This window comes from Canis lupus, chromosome 1 (assembly GCF_048164855.1).
Source record: "Canis lupus baileyi chromosome 1, mCanLup2.hap1, whole genome shotgun sequence".
NCBI lineage: Eukaryota > Metazoa > Chordata > Mammalia > Carnivora > Canidae > Canis > Canis lupus.
The window spans coordinates 20,309,923-20,323,962 of NC_132838.1; the positions used below are offsets into that span (position 1 = coordinate 20,309,923).

General features: G+C 39.0%; 1 long non-coding RNA gene across 1 annotated transcript; it reads left to right on the forward strand.

Annotated features, from left to right (window-relative positions):
* Nucleotides 1-5,500: 5,500 nt before the first annotated feature.
* Nucleotides 5,501-9,933, forward strand: LOC140612892 (uncharacterized). The gene is made up of 3 exons (XR_012014039.1): nt 5,501-5,622; nt 6,418-6,642; nt 8,652-9,933. It is a non-coding gene; the product is annotated as an uncharacterized lncRNA (long non-coding RNA).
* The last annotated feature ends 4,107 nt before the right edge of the window (nt 9,934-14,040 follow it).

A 14,040-nucleotide genomic window follows, 5' to 3' on the forward strand; every position in this document is an offset into this window, starting at 1 on the left:
GGATTAAAAAAATGGTACTAGCTCTGAAAAGGAATTGGCAATGTCTTGCAAAATTGCACACATATAACTTCGACCTCCAAACCTCACGTTTAGAAATCTATCCCAGAGGTACATTAGCAAAAATTGAAGAGATGTATGCTATAGACTACGAATTCCAGAATTATTTGCAGTAATAAAAGACAGAAATCAACACAAATGTCCATCAGTAGGGACCAGGTTGAGTAAAACATGACGCATCCTTGCAGTAGGGTACCACGCGGACCAAAAAAGGAATGAGGAATATTTGTAAATATTGATATATTGTGAATTATTTGAAAAATGGAAGAATGAGTAATTTTTCAAAAAGTTACCAAAAAAGAGGAGTCATAGAAACTTGACTTATCTGAATATACATTTTTTTTTCTGTAGTTTTAACTTTAGAAACTTGTAAATATTTTCTCTAAGTATAAAACAAAATTTAGGGGCAGCTCGGGTAGCTCAGTGGTTTAGCGCCGTCTTCAGTTCAGGGTGTGATCCTGGAGACCTCTGCCTGTGTTTCTGCCTCTCTCTCTGTGTGTCTCTCATGAATAAATAAATAAAATCTTTAAAAAAAATTTAAAAATTTTTAAAGATTTTATTTAAGGACACCAGAGTGGCCTAGTGGTTGAGCATCTGCCTTTGGCTCAGGTGATGATCCCGGGGTCCTGGGATTGAGTCCGCGTCGGGCTCCCCCATGAACCTGCTTCTCTCTCTGCCTGTGTCTCTGCCTCTCTTTCTGTATCTCTCATGAATAAATAAATTAAAAATCTTAAAAAAAAACATTTTATTTATTCATGAGAGAGAGAGAGCACAGAAGCAAGGGGAGGGGAAGAGGAAGAGGGAAAAGCAGGCTCCCCATGGAACAGGGATCCTGAAGACAACAACACAGGGCTTGATTCCATCCAGTACCCTGGGATCATGACCGGATCGGAAGGCAGATGCTTAACCAACTGAGCCACCTAGGTGCCCCAAAACAAAATTTAATTTTTTTTTAAGATGTGGTATATCTACACAATGAAATATTACTCAGCCATCAGAAAGGATGAATCCCTATCATTTACAAGATTTAAATTTTAAAAGCAGTCACTAAAACATCAGAAGGAAGGTGAACCAAATGAACCGTATTTTATTCCGGAAGCAATGTGCCCTGATAGAAGCAATTCTTTCTCAGCTTTGTTCGTAGATAGCAATAGCTAATGAGGTGTATTTGCAAGTCATTCAGTGAGGCTTCTGAAATATCTCTTTAAAAGATCCAGTTTAGCTCTGAGAATTTTTTTTTTCCCTTGCCCTTTGCCTTCTTCCCTCCTAGAGTGTCAGCATGATGGCTGGATCTCTAATAGCCATATTGCAACTTTAGAATGAAGTTATTCTTCATTCTTCCACAAGTTATTGATGAAGGGAAAGTAAGAAGGAGTTTGGATGCTTTGTAAATTTCTGGTTTCACTATCCTAACCCTGGATTACCAAGCTTTGGAATGATTTTATATGAGAAAACAAGCTTTTGATTCCTTAAGCCACTGTAATTAGGTCTCTATTGCCAGCCTTTGAAGGCAATTCCTTTTTTTTTTTTTTTTTTTTTTTTTTTTTTTTTTTTTTTTGAAGGCAATTCCTAATCAATACAGTGTTCTACCCATTTTTTAGCAGTCTGGAGGGATGGCGAGGGTAGGAGTTTTTAGGTGATGCAAAAGTTGTCCTTGTTAAAATAGCTGAGCTGTGCTTTCTCAGAGATATTGTTTTTTATTAGGGTTTTTGCTACATGGTTGGCAGGTGTGGACCATGACCATTAGGGTGTAGCTTGCTCTTCCGATTCCTTGGGTAGCCCTGAGCCTTACTTCCACCAGAGAGTCAAACCCATCTCATCTTTTCCTATTTCTTCCCAAAGACCATTTCCACAGGTCAGAAGAATGAAAGATGCAGATACTGATTCAAGTTGCTTCTCTCCAGAATGGGGGGATATTAGAGATTTGTGGACTCACCTGTACATTCTCTAGAGGGTGAGAGCAGAGCCAGGAGCTGACCATGCCTGGTCTCTGTTTCACTCCAGATGCTTCTGCTTTCTACTGTGGCAACTGGTCTTTGACACTTATTTCATTACACCTTTTACTTCTATGAATAATCATGTCCTCATATATTGAAGAGAGAGGTTTTCCAATACCGTTTTAATTATTTAATGTAATATTTTTTTTTAAAGATCAATATTGCCTTTATTTTGATTTAGTGTAGAGACACAGGTTAATCTGTAGTACTGGAAAAGTCTAATTTTTAGTGTCTTTTCCACTAGTGTGTCCCCCAAGTCAGAAATCCCATGGAGTTCTTAAACAGGAATGATCAGATGTGGTGCTACAGCTATCATGGCTGTTTATAGCCGGTGTCTCTCTTGAGTGGACATTTCCCTGCTATCCTGATCCTTAGATATTTAGAATATCACACCTGTTGTTTTATAAAGAAGGATACCCATAGAGATTGTCAAAGTATGTGTGAAAAAGGATAATTATTTAGGGGAATCAAGGGATAAAGTCAAGCAAATTCATGTCTTTGCTGCAGGATTTATTATCGACTTTAATATGCTAATGTTTTTTCTGGAAGCTCCAAGTGAATGGCTTAGTGCGTGACAAGAACTTCACAAATTTATTCAAACTCTGAGCTTCTTTAACTGGAGCATCTCTTGGGACTAGTATTCTGAAATAAACTCTGGGAAACACTTCCTTAAACATTTAAATTTTTCAATGAATTTTGAAGAATGAAGAAAATATGGCAATTATCGTTCAGCAGTACAAATGCTAGGCACAATATTTAGCTGTGATTTTCCTTCTTTTGTGTATCTTCAATTTTTTTCTCCTAGAAGGAACTTTTATTTATATGCAGATTTAGTTTTCAAAATATTCTCTAATATTCAGGAAGACATTGTTTAGTAGGAGAATCTATGCTTTTTTTCCTGACCCTCAAGTTTGAAGAGAGCCTTTGTATTTGAACTAGGGCTAAATGTATTTTATAAATAAACACAGGCACAAATCAAAGACCTTTCCATCATCTCTGTATATGTCAATCATAAAGATATTGTGAGCTTTGTGTAGAAAGTGAGCATTATATTGATGAAATAATGTTCCTTTTGGAAAATCTGTAAAAATATAATATCAAGAAGGCAGAAGGGAGGATCCGAGCCCTCTTTAAATGTGGTTGGATTTGTCCCAGTACCAAATATCTAAATAAGTGCCCCAAAGTTTAATTTATCGTCAACATTTTCATGACTAGAATTTTTACTTTCATTTCTTTGTGTTAAAATAATCACAACTGTGGACACTTTTCAAAGCCTTCTAATTTCAGATACTTTGAAGTTTATATTCTGATTTTTATCCCCTTAGAGGTTTTTTTTTTTTTTTTTTAAGATTTATTTATTTATTTGAGAGAGGGAGAGAGTGCAGGACGTGAGGGGAGAGGGTGTAGAGGGAGAGAGTTTTAAGCAGACTCTGCACCGGAGGCAGAGCCCAGTGTAGGGCCCAATTCCATGACCCTGAGATCAGGACCTGAGCTTTCACCAAGAGTCAGACCCTTAACCAACTGCACCACCCAGGAGCCCCTACCCTTAGGTTTTAAATCCTTTCCCTCAACCTGAAATTCATGTATAAACTAACATCCCATTTTCTGTGTTTTGCTTTCATCCTATTTTTTTTGGTTGGCCATTCCCATCGTGTCAGGGGCAAGACTTTAATTGTTTGGATTTGAATATTCTCTTATTCATTTCAGTTTTAGCAACAGCAGTTTTTGCTGTTTTGTTTGTTTCCCAGGGCTTGCCTTCAGTTTCAGGCTCATGGTGACCCAACAATGTAAGCTACAAAGACACAAATGGGATAAACATCCCTGACTGGCCCCCTCCTGGGCAGAGGCCAGGTTCACCAACTCTGCATGGGCCTTCCCATGAAGCAAATGGGCATTTTACAAGTTGGAGATTTATAATAATTAGATTTATAAATTAAATAAACACCAGATTATAAACAATGACAATTTCTTGGTGGGTGTACTGATAAGCCTTTTGTTATCATGGTTTTTACATTTTATCCCCAGAACTTATTTTATAGCTGGAAGTTTTTATCTTTTGACCACCTTCAACCATTATTCCCACTCCCCTCCATTTTTTTTTTAAAGTTTGTGCTTTTCCATGTTTTGTAAAATTTTGTAAATATTCTTTCATCAGAAAAAAGTCAGTAAATGTCTTCGGCCTTTATGAGGATGGCACAGCAAGCTTTCTTACCTTTGGAAGGCAGAGGACATGTCTTTTTCCTCTCTCTCAACACCTTCCTTGCTGTGTTTCCTGCAGTCTTCCTGTGTTGGCAACATCTCATTTAAATTACATGCAGTTATTTCTTTTTTAAAAAAATATTTTTAATTAATTTATTTATTCACGAGAGACACAGAGAGAGAGGAAGAGACATAAGCAGAGGGAGAAGCAGGCTCCATGCAAGGAGCCCAATGTGGGACTCGATCTCAGGATCCCAGGATCTCAACCTGAGCCAAAGGCAGGCGCTCAACCACTGAGCCACCCAGGTGCCCTCACATCCAGTTATTTCTTATCAAGAACCAACAAGATATTATTGGTTCTTTAGGAGGATTGGATGGTGTAGTAGTGCCCAAAATATTCTCCACATCCAAGGTATTTATAACACCCTAGGGGAGACATACATGAAATCACTATAGAATATTACACAACAATATAAACATGGACAGGAATGTGTGGTCAATGCTGTAATTGCCTAGGCATTCAGAGAACATGATCAATCCCCTCTCCCAGTGTGTTTTTAGAACTTTCTTGATAATAGAAATTGGGTTGCTCCTTAAACATACAGAATCCTGGGCCCCTGCTCTAAATGTATTCATTCAGAATCTCTAGAGAAGAAGCCTGGGAGCCTGTCCCTTCCCGATGATTCCTATTATCACAGATGTTTGGGGAAACATGAGCTAGAATGACTGGGGAAGGTTTCAGAGTTGCCGGAACACGAGAAAAACATTAAGGGATGGGCCAAAATTAGGCAGAAAAGTCAGAGGGCGAGAGTTCCAGGGAAGGCTTCTTGTAAGAAACAGAATGTGAATTTAAGTACATATATCAGCAGGAAAAGGGAAATTTGTATAACCGAATGAGTCCCTGGGCCACTTGGTCAATGGATTTTATAGAGATACAGATTTTAGGGGGGAATAAAAGTAATGTGGCCTTAAGTGAAATTCTCTCTCTCTCTCTCTCAGGCTTGCTCTCTCTCTCCCTCCCTCTGTCTTTCAGAGTAGAGTAGAGCGTGCATGCCATGGTCTAACCTGAAGACCTTTTGAAGATTTATATTTAAACTTGCTACCCAGACTTTGAAATGAATACTGGAGCCAGGAGGGTATCATGTTAAATTCATTTGCAGAACCATGAGAAGCTATCACATACTTTTATCCATTTACATTAAATCCGAACCATCCATCCTCATACAATTTTTCTCTGCCTTCCCTATAGGATTAATATAAATCACGGGAGATAATTTGCAAAGAAGGCTATTTAAAATTGCGGCAGAGCAGTTCATTTGTTGCGATAATTCACTTTGGTGTAAAATTCAATTATTACTGACAAATAAAGGTTAGTAACTTAATCATTATAAAGAACAGACGTCTGGGTGAGGAACGAGTAAATTAGGGGATTCCCAAGCCTTTTAATCTCCAACTCCCCCCCGCCCCATGATTCTAGAGGATTTTTAAACCTCGTAAAAGCTTTTCTTTTTTTTCTTTTTTAATTCTCTTCCTTATCCTTGGACAGAATCTCTCCCATCCGTTTATATTCAAAGTAATAAATGTGTAAATACATGCCATTCATTTGTATACTTGCAGAACTCTGAAGCATTTTTTAATCCAGCCTAACTATTCAGAAAATTTGGTCTTGATTTTTCCCCTTCTGTCTCAGACCAAAGAGAACCCAGCCCGTTTGTTGGAGGCCCTGACATCTGCTGATTTGTCAGTTTTGTTTAGTTAAAGTGGATTCACGTTTGTGAGGAAGGGGGCCGTTCAGAGGAGCCAGTGTTGAAGCAAATGAGTTCGACTTTTTCCAGTATGAACTCCCTGGTTTTGCATTAATTGCAATAGGCTTTGTGAGTGCAGGAGCCACTGTGCGCCGGGATTTGGTGCACCGGGGAGATTTCATAAACCCAGATGAATCCCAACAGGGAGGGTGGGTGTTAACAGAGGCTGCCGGCCAGGATGGTGCAGGCTTGGGCCCAACGAGGCAGCCCTCTCCTGCCCATTTGTCCTGCACTGGGGTCCAGTTCTGATGAGCCAGCGGAAATTCTAAAGAGCTGGAATTTGTCCTCCTCATTATACTTTCCCACTTTGGGTAGTTAGTATGCATTTAATTCATTCATATTTGTATTGGAATCCACAGCTCTATCCAGACCCCAAAGGAGTGCTACTAAACAGTTTTCACAGCTCAGCACTTTTTTCCACTAAGGAAGAAAGCTGGACAACCAGTTTATAAATGCTGACAGAAATACACAGTAATTTAGAGAGCTTCCACACACAGTCTCCAAGATTAACTGCCCTACATCTCCTATTATTGTTTCAACTCATCCTTCTGAAATGGTTTTCCACGTAAAGAAAAGCTATAAAGGTATGGTGAGCAATGAATTATTTGCAAGCAGAATAAGGATGGTGATAAACCTTTTAAAACTTGTATCTATAGAGCGGGCACTTCAGAAAGTAAATAGGTATAATAACACATCTATGGGGTTCCCCTTCTCTTCCCATCTTTACGTGTATTTCTTTTCAAAGCGAAGAAAGCCTGACTAGGTAGCTGGCCTTTAAGCCGTCAATTAATTGAACAAAGATTTTAAAATTGTTCAATTGGTTTCATAAGGAAGTGTACAATGAAATAATAAAATAAAACAAATGATATAAAGCAGAGCCACTAATTAGCTCTACATGATTGATATAGCTTTGGACCAGGCATTTGATCTCAAACAAAATGCAGTTCCTTGTTAAGAGGATTTTTAATTGATGTGCAGAGAGGTATTAGATGATGTTGGAAAATAATTACTCCAAAGCTATTCATGCATTTGGCTGAACATAACAAATGAAGTTTGGGCACTGGATCTGGCGAAGTGGACACGTGCTAATTAATAATGAGGAGAACAAGCATCTTCCAGGCATTTTAACCCAGTATTTGCTAGGAGATTGCTGAGCAATTATATGCCATAATGAGGTTGTCATATAAACAAGATTAACATTACTCAGATGTCAGATGAGATTTCAAATTCATGCAACCCATATGTATTTTCCGGTTGTTATAGATTGTAACGGGGAGCTAACCAATCAAGGTTGTTGCTCAAAGTTCAGGTATGATTAAGGAAACATCATAATGAGATAGCAAATCTTTTCTCTCTTCTGATGGACAAATTAAGACTGTCCTCTCAGAATAAATAAGCAGATTCACTTGAGCTCTTGTCAAAGCATCAATACATTAAAAAAAAAAAGAACTTTTCTCAAAGATATGAATATTGACTAGGGTAAATATGCTCTTCATCTCTAAAAACTTGATGAGCATATGCACCGAGTTACACATAATTTGTTAAATCTTACAAGAACATTAAATTAGCATTTGGTTGGGCTCGGCCAAATTCTTTGCTCAGAAAAATGTGTGCATGTTGACATGAAATTAGAGGGACTTATGGGTGAATATCTGAAGGCAGAATTTGTCTTTCTTTGTTTTATAGAATGCTATTTTCCACCCCCTAACCGCCCCCCCCCCCGCACACAAATGGTAGAAGATAAAGCTAACTTAGGATATGTCTTCATAGTCAAAATGTAGCACTGATTCCAGGACTTTGATAACAGATACAATCCATTTACAATGGCAAGAAGGAAACCTTGAGTGTAGTATGAGCTAAAAGTACTGAATAATAGCTTCACAGCTCAACTCACTTTTGTAGTATGTTAAGCTTGGTTCAAGGGACCAATTTAATATCTGCCTTTTATTTTAATTAGTTAATTAATTAATTTATGTTTGAATATAGCTGACACACAATGTCGCATTAATTTCAGGTGCGTTACTTTGATGATTTGACAAATTTATACCTTATGAGTAGCTGCCTTTTTAAAAGGTTCATTTTACTCAGTGATTCTCCACAAACTCTTAAAGTACTGAAAGTTTGAAGTGTTCCCCTTCAATAGTGGTATCCATGAATTAGAAACTTTCTAAGGTCTGGCCAGACATTGTGTGTGAGTTTATATGTAGACTGAGCATGTTTGTGTGAGTTGTGCACTGGGGATGCGTGTATAGAGTGGGAGAGGGATCAGAGGAGGAGCAGGGAGGAATTCCAGACTACTAATTACTCTCTTAGTTTCTTCCTGAAGCTTCACTGCTCACCCTAGTTCCTACACAATTGTCTTTACCTCTTCATAAATATGTGTGCGTGTGCACATGTGTGTTTCTTTGCAAAGGCTCCTTGTCTGAAAAAAAAAAAAAGATTTTAAGCCACTCTCCTCTGTGCTTATCCTTTCTTAAGATTATCCTTGATTATCTTGATTATTGACACGTGTTTCTTTGCTAATCAATATTTGATTTTTAACCCCTAATAAATTAATTTTTAACACCTAGAAAATTAATACATTTTCTAACAGGAAGCCTTACACGACCGAGCAGTGGTTCCTGCAGGATGCTCAGGACCCTGATCATGTGTCACTGCAATCTTGATCCCTGTTTTTGGGAGTAAATGCCGCCCAAATGCAGAGACCAGAAGACAAAAGCCCTTAGCCCAGCGGTCTCTGTGCTCCTGGGACCATAGAGCCGATATCAACAGGGTACATTAACACCTGATGGGAAGTTGCACTCTTGTCTGAATGGGCTCTGATGTAGACCACATCACTGTGGCTGGCAGGATTGGTAGGACTTGGATGGATGGATGGGAAGGTGAAGGAATTCTGGTGGGGAAAAGGGGTGCTTCTTCCCTGAAATAAATGAAGGAAACTTTTATAATGAAGAAATTAATTAAGAACTGCCTTGTTGCCCAGTTCTGCGGAGACAGCAATAGGAGTGAAGGAGTGGAATGTGAAACCCGAGGGGTAAGCAAGCTGGACTCCAACCAAAGGAGAGTCATTGGTTTTGATCTGTGGACTTGGATATATCTAAGTAGAGCTTGAGAAGTCCCCCTTTTCTTGGGGTAAGCACTGAACCATCTGAATAAATGCTGCAGAGCAAAAATGGACAAAGAAAAAAGCCCCTGGAATCTAAATGAAAGTCTAAGTGAAAGTGGGTCTATCTTAAATATGACCGTGGATTGTATCATAGAACCGACTAGAAGAAATGCTGTGGACATTTAAAGACTCTTCTGTATCTGAAGTCTGAGTAATTACACAGATTATTATCCTGTATAATGTTAAGTGAAGGAAGAGTTATTGACAATGTAATTACAAATTACGACCATGTTAAATAATATGAATAGAAATGAGACTAGAAAGCAATAAACCACAATGCCAATATCGGTTTTGTTAGAGTGGTGAGATTATGGGTCATTTACCCCTTCTTTTCCAAATTGCCTATAAATTTTTTAAAATTATTTTTATAATGAACACATTTTTTTTAAAAAAAGAATTCACTACACTAACTCATGCCAGAGCAAAAGTGAGCGGGCTTCTAGCAGAGTGGCTGGTAACTCTCATTGTTCTGCTAACTGCAAGCTGACTGATTGTGTTCTATGGTCTCAAAGAATGTCAAGAGTTATCATCCTCACCTTTGAGAGCAGTTCCTTTCACTGCAGTTGTTGGACGAGAAGTGCACAGATGCGTTTCTACATCTCCACACAGAGCACGGGAGCTTAACTGGCAACCAATACCTTTGGAAGACCTGGTCTTGACAGCACTGGGCAGCCCTTTGAAATGTGCCGAAGATTTAAAGAAAATTGTTAGCAGGTGAGTATCTTTCCTTTGTTCAGGGAACATCACAAGGCTAAGTATCCTTCCTTTGTATGAGAAAGCACTACGAAAATGAAGTTTCTCTCTATAGTTTATTTTACATCAGATTTTAAACTGCGACAGAGTCAGTGGCTTTCAAAGTCCCATCCTGAACCACCAGCAGCAGCATCCCCTTGGAACTTGTTAGAAATGCAGAATCTCAGACTCAATGAATCTGAAATTCTGGGAGTGGGACTCAACAATCTGCTTTGATAAGACATCCAAGGGATTCTGGATTCTGGATTCTGCTTGCTAAAATTTGACAACCATTGACATAACTAGAATGGCAAAGAGGGTGACTTTTGAATCAGCTGTAGATTTAAATCCTGGCTCTATCACTAGTTGGGTGTACTTGAGTGAAAGATGGAAGTAAATGGGAGGAAGATATGGAATTTCAAGAATATCCATGGGCCTCATCTTTGAATAGGAAAAGCCCAAGTAAAGAATTTGAATTATTTTGAATTTTATTTCTTGTTAATAGAGTATACGTCTTTGATCACCCTTAGGCTAGACTATTTGAGAGATAGCTTTTCTAAGTTCCATATTTACAAAAAAGCTTAAAAATGAAGAGTTGTGGTATATATATATATATATATATATATATATATATATATATATATAATGGTTTTCCACAAGTAATTGTGTTTCAACCACATAGGAACCCTAGAAAGAAAAAACTTCACATGTAAAATAATTCTTAAAAGGTGGAGAAGAAGAAGGAAAGAAGATCTAGCCTTGGGATCTAAAAGAAATGTAAATAATCATCTGAGATATGGAAAGAAATGGAAAGATTCTGTGTCTTTACAACTATTTAACGATCAACTGAGAAGTGAAAATTTTAAACCGTGATTTTTTTTTAAAGCTTTTTATCCATAGCTTTCACCCGGGTCATGATAGAGGAAACCCAGGGTAAAATAAAATGTAAGTACCCCTGTTCAAAAAAGTAGAAAAAAAAAGGTCCATTAAGAGTACTAATAAAGTGTTTTCATTTCTTCTGTCCTTTGTCTCTCAACTTATCAAGGAATTTTTATTTGTCAATTAATGGTATTCTAAGTCAAGAAAAATTAAAATTTATTATATTAACATGAGTTTTCTTGTTCATCTTTGTATTGTACAGTGTCAGTTTTAAATGCAAATATTAGAACATTTAACTCGCACATAAATTCACTGAATGTTAGATGCAGGACTGTTGGAAGGAGAGAGAGAGTCCCCCAAGACACAGAACTAGCCTGAGGAAGTGCTCTCTTTTGCAGATACTCTTGGGGGGATTGTGGCCTTTATAGGCACCTGGGGCATCCTTGCCTTGAAAGTCAGAGAAACTGAGTACACTCAGGCCAGACAATTGTAGACTCTCCTTTTCTTCCACAGACAGGGTTTATATGCTGGGCCCCACCAGAGTGGGAAGATAAACCAGACATCTCCCTTCCCCATAGACTCACTGCCCTAATCCATGGCAGATGGTGCCCTCCTAGCCCAGGGGTGCACTAAGTACCAGAATGGGCATGAGCGTTTTGCTCATCCCTGTTGAGCTGCCCACAGCATGTGCTATGACCCTGTCATGCCCAACCCTCACCCTTCTAGGCTCCTGGAGTTGAGATGATCAGAAGTAGGTAGAAGACAGCAGCCTCACCTTCCAGAAGATGAAGGCGGGGAGAATGAAACCCAGTGGGCTGGAGGCAGCAGGAGGGGGGGCCAATGCCAGAGACTGGAGGATGCCAGACTTCGGGGGGTGTGTGCAGGTAGGCTACCACTCCACTTCCCCCTCCATGCTTCCTCCTGCCCCTCCTCCACACTCCGCTGGCCTGTGAGACTTCACTTACAAAGCATATTCCAAACATAAAATTAAGAATTTTAAGGCAGTAACTACTACAGAGCATTAAATCACAAGCACAGAGCTCTTCTGAACACAGGGTCCTGGGTGACTGCACTGTCGCTGGCCCTGGGTAAGCAATGTGGTGAGGTCTCAGGTGAGCCAGGTGGCAGGATGCCTTGGAGAAGATGACTCCGACTTTGTCATTTGTATTTGGAATCTCTTCTCTATTTGGGAAGGCTTAGAGACTTATAAAATGAGTTTTTATTTAATTAAATTAAATACAGTCTAACAATTTGTTGAAGGATCTTATTAAAACAATTTATTGCACTGTCCCATCAGATCAAGGACATTGTTTAGAACCAAGGGCTCTGAATTATGGAAATTTTCACATCCTCTGTGGTGCATAAGAATGCAGTTTCTAACTGATAAAGAAAAACATTTGAATAGACTAAACTTGAAATGTTAGGGGAAAAAAAAGCACAGATTCTTATGATTTAAGAAAATATAGATAATTCCATTAGGAGTATGGCAACTGATTTTTACGCTTTGCACTCGTTCCTCCATGCCCATCTTCCTTAGAATGGATGGAATCACCAATTGTGTGTGTGTGTATGTGTGTGTGTAACTTTGTTTAAAGTAGATTTGTTTTGAAGATATTCACAAACGGTCACCATATGAAATTTGTTTTAAGCTTTTCTATCTGCCTTTGGAGAACCACCTGCAGGGCTTGGGGTGGTCACAGCATCTGGTAAGTGTCCACCTAATATTGCCGAATGAAGTTTGGTGAGGTCATTCTATTGGCACAGTTTGGTCTATCGGAGCTCCCCAAGGAGACACAGCGGGGATCCCAGACCATCTTGACATTTCTGGCTCTGTAGGCAAACTTGGGCCAACATTTGGGCTGTAATCTTTTTAATGAAGCAGCTAAAATCAAAGCCAGGTGCTTCCTTCAGTGATTGAAACCTGGAGTCAGAAGTAAGATGTACAAAGATCAAAGCCTGGACTGTCATAGTGGATGTTAAGCTGGGAGCAGGACCCGGGAGCCTTCCATTTTGATTTAAATTATTGTTAACATTCCCTCCACATCCCCCCATCCTTTTTTTTTTTTTTTTTCTTTTTTGCAGGTGCTTCATCTGTGCAGTGAATTCAGTATTTCCAAACTTCTCAAATTCCTCACTGGCAGCAGTATCATTTTGGTGTAAAGTCTATTCAATAGCTAAAAAAAGTCACAAACTCTTTCCCCAGGACTTTTGATGATAGAGATGAATTCATGTTGCCAAACACTGTACTTTTAATTGACTTGCTCCCTAAACTGACTCCTACCTAGCAATTATATTTGTTAAATATAATAACACTTTTGTATAAGTTTGATTAAACTACTTCCGAAATACTGAAGCACATTTTAAATAAGAGGCTAAATGTCATCAACGGTTATCAATGAAAAATTCATGCATAAATACCAATTTCTTTTTCTGTGGATCTTTCCTAAAAAAAAAAAAAATTGAGTGCCTGCTAGGTGCCAGGAACATTGCAAATGATCTCTCCTGTATCCCTCGCCCCAGCCTCCTCAGAGATATTTTATTACCATTCCCAAGAAGTGCAAGTTGACCTAGTCACCTGGGGTCACATGGGTAATGGGAAGCAGAGGGAAGATGTCAATGGTCGTCCCTTAGACTCCCAAACCCTGGCTGTTGTCACTGAGCTCTCCCTTCGAGTCTAACTTTCCCCGAAAGAACAGCTCTCTGCTTCCTTTTTCACCAAGTGAAGGATTCCTTTCCCCTCCACCCCACGCGCCCTGGGGCAATATTCTCCCTTTAGGAGATTTTTCAAATTCCTCCAGATTCCCTGGGCCATCTCTCTTCTTCACATTTTTTGGTGACTTCACCTTCCTGTGACAATATCTCTTAGGAAGAAAGGTTGGGAGAGGGCCGGGGAAGGTTATATTCACTGCCAACTAATCTTCTCTCTCCTCCAGGCTCTTTTTTCCTTTCTCTTCAGTGAGTCATTACTTTGAATAAATATCTTCTTTGCTGAGCAAGATTTCAGCAGCAATTTTTACAGCCCTATTTTTTTTTTTAAACACAACGAGGCTCTTTTCTTTCTGGATGTGTTTAGGCTTATTGTGAACAGCATGAAACAAGGCTAGACTCCTGGACTCTAGGATTTTGTGTGGATAAAATAGCTAGTGTCTAAAGAATGAGCCTTCCTGAAGGCCTGAAAAGTAAACCTCCCATTAGGTACCTCTAC